Genomic DNA, 11312 nt, shown 5'->3' on the forward strand with positions numbered 1-11312 from the left:
AGATGTAGGGCACTCTTTGGGATCCCAAGAGGAATGCCCTGAAAACACCATTAAGTATCATCCTCCACCCCACACCGTCTAGCTCTCCATCCTGGGAAGCCCTTGCTTGGTTACTTTTGGGGATATGAAGCATTATACATTGAGGACTCTTACTTGTTAAAACAACCTCCCCCAGGGGTGCTGCTTTTGTCCCTTTATTTAGTTTATGGGATCTGCAGGCTATTGTCTCATCAGAAAGGTGGTTCAATTCCACCAGAATATTGAAGGGAAAATAAGACATCTATATACACACAGTTACTGTAAGTTATTAGTGCCATCAGTCATCAAGTTCCAGTCACAGAGAAATTAAGTACAATGGAGATATCAAGGATGGTTTCATGGGAAAAAATATATATGTGAACAAAATCTTAGAAGATAGCAGCAGGCCATGCAAATATACAAATAACAAAACAAGGTAAAATGTACTAGGACTCCACAGTTGCATGAGGAAAAGCTTCTCACTTAAGATTCTTGGTTTGCAAGTAACTCAAAACTGGTCATCAAAGTAAAAAAGGAATGTATTAAAGGCATAACAAGTAGCATATGGAACAGATAAGATGCTGGAGAACCAAGTTTGGATACAAGGCAGGAATCAGGACAAGTTCAAGGGCAGTTCTGGCTGTGTGGACAGCATTTATTTTTTCCCATCTGCATGTCTTTTTGTAAGCCTAAGGGAAACTTAACTGGCTTAGCTTGGGTCAAGTGCTCAAGAATAAAGCTCCTGATTTATGGCTCCACCATAAATTATTCTGTCGAGGATAGATTATTCCTCAAAAGGAAGTCAAGTGGCTCTCAGGAAGAAGAAAGGACATTGAACAGCCATACAAACCAGTAAGTGTCCACTCTAAAACACACAGGGAACAGGATAAGTTAGATTCGGTTGGAAGGGAAGGAAACAATTTATGGAAGACTTCTCTGTGCCAGGTACTGTGCTATTCTATACTTTGTGCCACTTAATTCTCCCAACAACACTATAAATCAAATATTACCCTCCCCGTTTCTATATGAGAAAACTGGGGCCAGGTTAAGGAAGCTGCTCAAGACCATACAGTCAATAAACATCTGTGCTGGCACTTGAGTTCAAGTCTGAAGGCTCTACATTTGTGCAGTTTTGGAAGAAAAGACAGGCAAGTCAGGAATGCTCTCAGTCCAGGAAGAGTGGGCCTATTTAGCCACCATCTCAGGAGGCCTGGCAGAGGATCCCCCAAAAGGATACTGGAAGAGAGGCAACCATGGAAAAGGCAGCAAACAGGCACCCAGACAGAAGAGGCTGCCTCACTGGGATCCCTTTCAGGGCATCACAGAAGGGGGGTCTCTAGGGTCTCTAGGATTCTGATGGCCCAGTGATCAGTCTTTAAAAATAAGTAAATAAGAATAGGAATTCCTGACCTGCAGCTTGGCAGGATAAGGAAAGGTCAAGGGGCAGAAATAAAGTGTAACAGGGGCTCAGAGCATGAATACAGCTGAGTATCTGAGTTGGCCCAGCGTCCAGGTGTCAATAATGTCTATAGATGGGCAGATACTTTGTTTTTCCACTAATTTATCACTGAAATTTGCTTATTGAGCACTACAGCAATAAAGAAGTGCCTGGGGTAAGTGGAGGTTAGAGAAATAGGCAGGGCATCAGGTTTGCCTGGGAGGCATGGAAAGGCGATCTGCTGTAATTAACTGTCCATGCAGTGGGAAGCTGTGGAAGGACTTCAGTCAGGGAGTGACATGATCCACTTACAACTCCTTCAGAATTACCCTGGTTGCTGGATAGCAAACAGACTGAATGGAAAAGACTGACAGCAGTATATCTAGTAATTCATATGTAGTCTTGTCCTGAGTGAAAGAGAGAGGCTGCCATATGGGCCTTTGTCCCTGAGAGATCAGCCTCTGCTGGTGCTCAGGGCAGAGGTGGTCAGTGGCCCTGTACCACAGCCCTCGCCTGCACTCTCTTTGTTAGTGTCCTTCCTCTCTCTGCAGTCCCCATGTGTATCTATAAATCAGGGGCCTTCGGCTGTCTTCCTGCCTCCCACTTAGTCACCTGATGATGAAGACACTGCTAACCCAACATGATGCCTGCCAGCATTTCAGTAGGTGAGCCTCCCACGCTAGGAGGACGTTCACATTTTAATAGGTGCTGTTACCTGAACCAACAAGTGTTAATGGCGAGCTCTCAGGCTTCAGTAACTGAGTGGGATTATGAAGATATTTGGGTTGGGGAATCGTTGTAACACAGCTCAAATTCATCCCCAAGTATGAAACCTCTATGCCTACATCTAGCCTCTGATGAAAAGTCACTTTTAACATTGAAAAGCATGTCTTCATGAAGTAGTCAAACCAGCAGGGTGAAGGTGAGCTCACGGGCCAGTCTGTGTGAGTGGGCTGCACGACAGACAAAGCAAGTGGCCGGCCTGCACCACATTAGTCCTACAGCTGAGTTTGGCACCCATCTCAAACTCGCCATGAGGAACCTCAGGTCTAGATTAGTCATAGGCGGTAGTCATCCCATCCCACCTCAGACCCTGGCCTCTCTGGGTCAGGGCAGGAGCAATCCACTGCTCAAGCTGCGGGGGTTACAGTGCCGAGGGCTCCTTTTCGACATTTTTCAAATGTGGGTATGAAGGGATGGATGTAACTGAAATAAAGATATCAAATCATGATTCACACGGTTTTGATACACACTTGTTGGAGGGTTCTGAAAATGAGACGTGCATCTCTGAAGGCTCATGTCCTCCAGGAAGCTCACACAGACCCTCCCAGACTGACTCAGATGCATCTGTTCAGGTTCTAGAGTCAGATGGTCTGAGTCCAGATCCTTGTTCTTTCCTTTACTAGCTGAGAGGCTGTGGGGAAGTTACATTATTGTCCTGTGCCTTAGTTTCCTCACCTATACAGGGACATGTTCCTAACACCTGCTTCAGCAGGATTTAGGAGGATTAGTTTAAAACCATAGAACACTGAGCACAATGCTCAGCATAGTAAGTGCTCCCTAAACCTGGTCATTATGAGTTAATATCAGTACATAAGAGAATTTATTGTTTGATGCCACTATTACACAATCATGATGCCCTTGTTTGTCAAGCTCCCAGATTATAAATTCCTTGGAGGTACAATTCATGGTTCACTTCCCCAGCCTCTCCAGCAGAAAGTCTTACAGACAAACAGGCTGCTCTTGTTGCTTTATCTCTGCCTTCTGCTTCGTCCTCAGAAGGAACCTTAAGAGAAATGGCAGGCACATGGTAGGTGTTTAGCAAATGTTTGCTCAATGACTGACTGACTGACTTTTTTTTTACTTTGCAATAATACTTGTCTCTGCATAAACTATCATATGATTTCAGTGGTTTAAAAGAATTGGAGGATTCATGAGACTAGAGAGTCAGCAATGCCTAAGTGTCAGAATGATCATTAGATGATGTTCTATTCTGGGGTCTACAAAGTGCAAGCTTTCAGGCTGTGTTCCAGGCTTCTAAGGGCTTCACATACATTGTATCTTGTATTTCACATTACAGCCCTGACAGGAACACTAATACTTCCAGATAATAAGCAAAGAAATAGGGGCAGAACCAACTAATTTGTTTGAAGGCATTTTGCTCATAAGGGGAACAGTCATAAATGAGAGAGGTAAAGGACAATAGTTGGAACTGCAAATGATCTGGTTCCACAGCAAAGAGCTGGCTGGCGTTGGGTTAGTTACTGAGATGCTCTGGCTTTTCAGATGCTGTCTTGCCAATGGGTTTCAGCCCCAGGCAATTTCACTATGGATTCAATGAGACCAAAGAAATGACAATGGAATGTTCTTGGAGTGAAAGGCTTTATATCCAACTTCATTCCCATTGTGGCAGGTCAATCACTAGAATCCCTTCCACTCAGAGCCGGTCTCTGCTTCTGGGCCTCTCTATCCCTGCAGCCATTTCAGTCTCTGTCCCTGGAGCTCTCACCACTCCAGCCTCTCCTCTCCTGCAGGCTTGCAGCTGTGCCTCCGTGTCACCCAGAGCACTGGGCGAAGCTCTTTATGTAGAGTCAATAACGATGTATTGTCCACACGTGTGTAGTGAGCCAGCCAACCTGGGCCAGGTGAGAATCCTGGCCACAGGAACCTTCATTTTATCCACAGTTGCCTCATGTGCAGAAATAATAACCAGAGTATTCTCTCAAAGGGCTGCTTTAAGAATTCGCTGAAGAAGAGATTACATTCAGACACTCCCTGTCTCCTGTAAGTCATCTGTTGCTACTGAGCTCCCACCCCTGTACTTTGGGCCCCACGGGACCTGTCGTCTGGGAGTCAGGCCCAGAGCCTCCCTGCTCACTCCCTCCTTGACATGGTCAAACTCCAAAACTGTCTTCCCCATTTCCCTTTCACACAGAGAATATCCACTGGAACAGCTAACAAAACAAAATTAACGGCAGTGTTGAATAAAACCTAGAATGTGACTTTTGTGATTTTGCTTTTAGACTTTTCCCACTGCAGTGAGGTGATGAATCCTTGATGGTGGGCGTGCAGACACCGCGGCCGTTCTGTAGGGAAAAGGAAGAGGCCCTCTGGTCCCACAGGTCACACACCCCGACAGTGACCACCGGCTCTGGATTTGGTGGGCCCTTCTGAGCAGTCGACGGCCAAGTGTGATGGACGCCCTAGGTCAAAGTCAAGTGTTCCAGCTTGGGCTTCACAGTAAAACCATCTGGGAAAGTTGAAACATTGGGTGCTCAGGCACACCCAGACCAATTAGATCAGAACCTCTTGGGATAAGGTCAGGGTTCAGTAATTTTTTTAACTGCACAGGTGATTACAATGTGCAGCCAACATTGAAAAACCTCTGCTCGAAGTTTGTGCGGCTACAGCAATTAAAGTCACCTAATCAGTTTTCTGCTTGTTTCTCCACAAGATAGTTTGCTCATCTGGAACGTTTTGCTCACCTAGAATAAATCAATGTCATTGCCTGAATATTTTCGTATACCACCAATTATCACTAATTAAAAGGTGTATATACAACCGGGTTCTGGTATTTAATGTTACTCTCCAAACATGTATATCTCATTCTTCATCAATTTGACCAGTAAAAAGTCAAATTAACATAACTGATGACAGAGAACGATTCCTTATTTGATGCCTAACAAGGGATTTCTAGTCAGGAATCTTCATATGTTAAATGCTGTCGCCATCTACTGGCAAGATGTGTTATAGCAGTTCCTTCTTATCTGGAGGAGACTCGCTCTTCCGCGGAGAAGCCGCCCAGAGAAAGAACGTGTCCTCCCTGAAGGGGTCTGTGATTTGAGGGAAGATATGCTTTTCGGGCCCCAATCTGTAGATTCAGCCATCTGCAATAGTCTTGGTTCTATTAGGTAGGGACAAATGCTGGCAACTAAAATCTGATGCTGGACCTGAGCATGAAGTTGGTGGTGGATCCAATTGTGCTTTAGTACAGAAAAAATATTTATGAAGAAAAATATAGAAAAAACACTTATGAGAATACTTACAAAGAAAACATTAAATAAAATCTTTCTGTGGGTTAAATCAAAATATCAGAGTTATAGGCCCAGAGTATATTATATTAGGAGTCCGCCTGATTTTTTTTTAATTTTTTTACTGAATTATGCTTTAGGTGTTATCTGCCCATTTGGAGGGATACTGTAACAAACACTGAGAACTGCCTTCTCTATATCCATTCACCCCTTCTTCCTCACTAACAGAATTCCAAATGCCAACTTTTCCCCAAGCAAAATTGTCCCAAGTTACAAAATTTAACGTCTAGCACAACACCTTCCCAGTTAGAGGTCTCCCTGTGACAGTTTCCACCAATGGGGTGTAAATAACAGTTTGCTGGGAATTCCTGGGGGAAAAATTTGCTTCCTGGTAAACATACAACCCTACTTCATCCTTCTGCCAACAGAGTGAGCTGATATGAAGCAGGCATCTTGGGACTATTGGAACAGAAGCCATAAGCTAGGAACAGCACGATAGGGAGACAGACCCTGAGATACTGGTAACAACACAGAGCTGCCATACCAGTCCCAAACTCCTTCCTCCAGGGTTTTTAAAATTAAGCTATCATTGATATGCACTCTTATGAAGGTTTCACATGATCAACATTGTGGTTACTACATTCACCCATATTATGAAGTCCCCACCAAACCCCGTTGCAGTCACTGTCCATCAGCATAGTAAGATGACACAGAGCCACTACTTGTCTTCTCCATGCTATACTGTCTTCCCTGTGACACTCCATACACCCGTGTGCCAATCATAAAGCCCTTCAATCCCTTTCTCCCTCCCTCCCCACCCACCCTCCCCAAACCCTCCCCTTTGGTAACCGCCTGTCCCTACTTGAAGTCTGTGAGTCTACTGCTGTTTTTTTCCTTCAGTTTTGCTTTGTTGTTATGCTCCACAAATGAGGGAAATCATTTGGTACTTGTCTTTCTCTGCCTGGCTTATTTCACTGAGCATAATACCCTCTAGCTCCATCCATGTTGTTGCAAATGGTAGGATTTGTTTTCTTCTTACAGCTGAATAATATTCCATTGTGTATATGTACCATATCTTCTTTATCCATTCATCTAGTGATGGACACTTAGGTTGCTTCCATATCTTGGCTATTGCAAATAGTGCTGTGATAAACATAGGGGTGCATATGTCTTTTTGAATTTGTGATCTTGTTTTTTAGGGTAAATTCCTAGGAGTGGAATTCCTGGGTCAAATTGTATTTTTATTTTTAGTTTCTTGAGGATCCTAATTGATCATAATGGATGATCTTTTTGATATATTTTTGAATTTGGTTTGTTAATGTTTTGTTGAGTATTTTTGCATCTATGTTCATCACAGATATTGGTCTGTAATTTTCTTTTTTGTGTGTGTGGTGTCTTTGCCTGGTTTTGGAATTAGAGTGATGCTGGCCTCATAGAATGAGTTTCAGAGTAAACCTTCCTATTCTACTATTTGAATAATTTTAAGTAGGATGGGTTTTAGGTCTTCACTAAATGTTTGATAAAATTCAGTGGTGAAGGCATCTAGTACAGAGATTTGTTCTTAGGTAGTTTTTTGATTACCAATTCAATTTCATTGCTGGTAATTGGTCTGTTCAGATTTTCTATTTCTTACTGGATCTGCCTTGGAAGGTTGTATTTTTCTAGAAAGTTGTCCGTTTCTTCTAGGTTATCTAATTTGTTAGCATATAATTTTTCATAGTATTTTCTCATAACTCTTTGTATTTCTGTGGTGTCCATAGTGATTTTTTCTTTCTCATTTGTGATTCTATTTATGTGTGTAGACTCTTTTATTTTTTATAAGTCTGGCTAGAGGTTTATCTATTTTGTTAATTTTCTTGAAGAAGGAGCTCCTGCTTTCATTGATTCCTTCTATTGTTTTATTCTTCTCAATTTTATTTATTTCTGCTCTCATCTTTATTATGTCCCTCCTTCTACTAACTTTGGGCCTCATTTGTTCTTTTTCTTGTTTCATTAGTTGTGAGTTTAGACTGTTCATACGGGACTGTTCTTCTTCCTTGAGGTAGGCCTGTATTGCAATATACTTCCCTCTTAGCACAGCCTTTGCTGTGTCCCACAGATTTTGTGGTGTTGAGTTACTGTTTTCATTTGTTTCCATATATTACTTGATATCTGTTTTTATTTGGTCATTGAGTCATTGATTATTTAGGAGCATGTTGTTAAACCACCATGTGCTTGTGGACTTCTTTGTTTTCTTTGTATAATTTATTTCTAGTTTCATAACTTTGTGGTCTAAGAAGCTGGTTGGTATAATTTCAACCCTTGTGAATTTACTGAGGCTCTCTTTGTGGCCTAGTATATGATCTATTCTTGATAATGTTCCATGTGCACTTGAGAAGAATGTGTATCCTGCTGCTTTTGGGTGGAGTGTTCTGTAGATGTCTGTTAGTTCCATCTATTCCAATGTGTTCTTCAGTCTCTGTCTCCTTACTTATTTTCTGTCTGGTTGATCTGTCCTTTGGAGTGAGTGGTGTCTTGAAATCTCCTAAAATGAATGCATTGCATTGTATTTCCCCTTTCAATTCTGTTAGTATTTGTCTCACATATGTAGTTGCTCCCATGTTGGGTGCATAGATATTTATATTGGTTATATCTTCTTGTTGGATTGACCCCTTTATCATTATGTAATGTCCTTCTTTGTCTCTTGTTACTTTCTTTGTTTTGAAGTTTATTTTGTCTGATATAAGTACTGTGACTCTTGCTTTTTTCTCCTATTAGTTGTATGAAATGCTTTTTCCATCCCTTCACTTTTAGTTTGTGTATGTCTTTGGGTTTGAAGTGAGTCTCTTGTAGACAGCATATAGACAAGTCTTGTTTTTTTTATCTCCTCAGTGACTCTATGTCTTTTGATTGGTGCATTCAGACCATTTACATTTAGGGTGATTATCGATGGGTATGTGCTAATTGCTATTGTAGGCTTTAGATTCGTGGTTACCAAAGGTTCAAGGGTAGCTTCTTTACTAACCACCAGTCTCACTTAACTCATTTAGTACATTATTACAAACACAATCTAAAGGTTCTTTTCTTTCCCCCCCTCCTTTTTCTTCCTTCTCCATTCTTTATATGTTAGATGTCATATTCGGTACTCTTTGTGTATCCCTTAACTGAATTTTGGTGTAGTTGATATAATTTTGCATTTGCTTAGTAATTAATTGGTCAACTTCCTTTACTGTGGTTTTATTTTCTCTGTTGACAGCTATTTAGCCTTAGAAACACTTCCATCTATAGCAGTCCCTCCAAAATACACTGTAGAGATGGTTTGTGGGAGTTAAATTCCCTGAACTTTTCCTTATCTGAAAATTGTTTAATCCCTCCTTCAAATTTAAATGATAATCTTGCCAGTTAGAGTGTTCTTGGATCAAGGCCCTTCTGCTTCATTGCATTAAATGTATCATGCCACTCCCTTCTGGCCTGTAAGGTTTCTGTAGAGAAGTCTGACGATAGCCTGATGGATTTTCCTTTGTATATGACCTTTTTCCTCTCTCTGACTTGTTTTAATACTCTGTCCTTATCTTTTATCTTTGCCATTTTAATTATTATATGTCTTGGTGTTGTCTTCCTAGGGTCCCCTTGTGTTGGGAGATCTGTGTACCTCCATGGCCTGAGAGAGTATCTCTTTCCCCAGACTGGGGAAGTTTCCAGCAATTACCTCCTCAAAGAGACTTTCTATCCCTTTTTCTCTCTTCTTCTTCTTCTTCTGGTACCCCTATGATGTGAATATTGTTCCTTTTGTATTGGTCATACAGTTCTCTCAATATTCTTTCATTCTTAGAGACCCTTTTTTCTCTCTGTGCCTCAGCTTCTTTGTGTTTGTGTTCTCTTTTTCTATTTCATTTACTGTCTTTTCTAACTCACCTAATCTGCTTTTAAATCCCTCTGTTGTATGTTTCATTTCAGATACTGTGTTTTTCACAGTTTCTATCTCTCTCTTGAATTCCTCCCTCTTGAATCTTTCTGTGGCTCTGTGAGCATATTTATGATTTTTATTTTGAAATATTTTTCAGGAAGGTTTGTGAGTTCAGTTTCACTTGTCCCTCTTTCTGGTATTTGTGGGATTTTGGTTTGAACCAGGTTCTTTTGACATTTCAATATTTGTAAAAATAACTTTGTGTAGGGGTGGCCCTCTAGTGCCCAGAAACTCTAGTCTCTGTAACTGCTCAGCCCCTGGAATGACAGTGGGGTTGCAGGCAAGCAGCACTGGTGCCTGCCAGAAGAAAAGTGCTCTTTCCTGCTTCCCAGCTGCAATGCCTGCCTCCACTGCCAGGGCCAGTGGGCCAAGTGCACAGGGAGCAACCTCTGTTGTATGCCCCTGTATCTGCCATAGGTGGGGTCATCCTTTGGCTGTCAAGGTGCAATGGTGGGTGCAGCAATTTGGTGAGTTGGTGCTACCCTGGAGGAAAGAGTGGCAGGCTGTGTATCACAGTTGTGGGGAGGGGAGCCTCAAGGCTTCATTGTCAGTCAGGGCAATGGCATGCCTGAAGCTCCTGAAAGTTCCCAACCTGCTGGGCAGAGTGCCTGGACAATTTTGTCCACCTAGTCTTTCTCCTGAGCAGCAAGCTCTGTGGAATCCTTGTGCCTTCAGCAGCCCTCTCATTGTTGGAAAGTCTCTCAGGTGCCCACCTTTCTTTTTTTCCAGAGAAGCCAGTGTGGGTACCTGTTCTCCACAAGTGGCTGGAATCTCAGTCTCTCCAGATATTCCACCTGTCTTAGCTTTCCAACCCCACTAATCTCCAGAGCACCTTTTAATGTAGGTTTTTGCTCCCAGAGCTGATCTCCAGGGCTGGGTGTTCAGCAGTCTTAGGCCTTCACCCTCTCCCCACTCCATTTCTCTTCCTCCTGCCAGTGAGCTGGAGTGCAGGAAGGGCTTGTGTCCCACCAGATCACAGCTTTGCTACTTTACCATTTTCTGTGAGATCTTCTTTTTTTCCCAGATGTAAGCAGTCTGTCATAGTTTTCTTTCCTGTCACTCTTTCAGGGTTAGTTGCATTTGCTATATTTTCATATTATAAGTGATTTTGGGAGGAGGTTTCTGTATCACTTCTCATGCTGCCATCTTTATCTCCCCTCCTGTAGTATTTTATATGGGGAGAAAAAAAGAACCTAGCTATTGCCTGGACTGTGTCCCTACCACATTCATATGTTGTAGCCCTAATCCTCAATGTGACCATATTTGGAGATGGCGCCTTTAGGAGGTACTTACCATTAATGGGTGGAGCCCTAAGCATTGGGATTAGTGACTTGTAAGGAGAGGATGTGCATGACATCAAATGTTTCATTAGATTTAGAGAAACAGAAATATATTTCTCTCTTGGTCTGCATCTCTGCATCTCTCTTTCCTTCTCTCTTTCTCTCCCTCCTCCCTCCATGTGAGGACATAGGGAGAAAGCAGCCAATTGAAAAGCCAGGAAGATAACTCTCACATGAAACCTAATTGGCCAGCACCTTGACCAGCCTCAAGAACTATGAAAAATAAATTTCTGCTGTTTGAGCCACTCAGTCCATAATATTTTGTTATGGCAGACTGAACCAGACTAATACAAACCCCTATCTGATTAAGGCAGTGTAATATATTTTCTGTCACTGGTGTATGCATTCTTCACTGATGCAAAATGTACACCTAATAGTGTAGTGTCATGGCTTATCTCTAACAAGAAGACTCTGCAGAGTACAGTATTGCTAGTTTCACCTTATATCTCCACCCCAGATTACCACTTTTCTTTTTCACCTATTTTTATATATACTATTTTGTAGTACTTACTTATCCCATTCAAACATCTTTAAACATT

The sequence above is a fragment of the Manis javanica genome, chromosome 1, assembly GCF_040802235.1.
Source record: "Manis javanica isolate MJ-LG chromosome 1, MJ_LKY, whole genome shotgun sequence".
Lineage (NCBI taxonomy): Eukaryota > Metazoa > Chordata > Mammalia > Pholidota > Manidae > Manis > Manis javanica.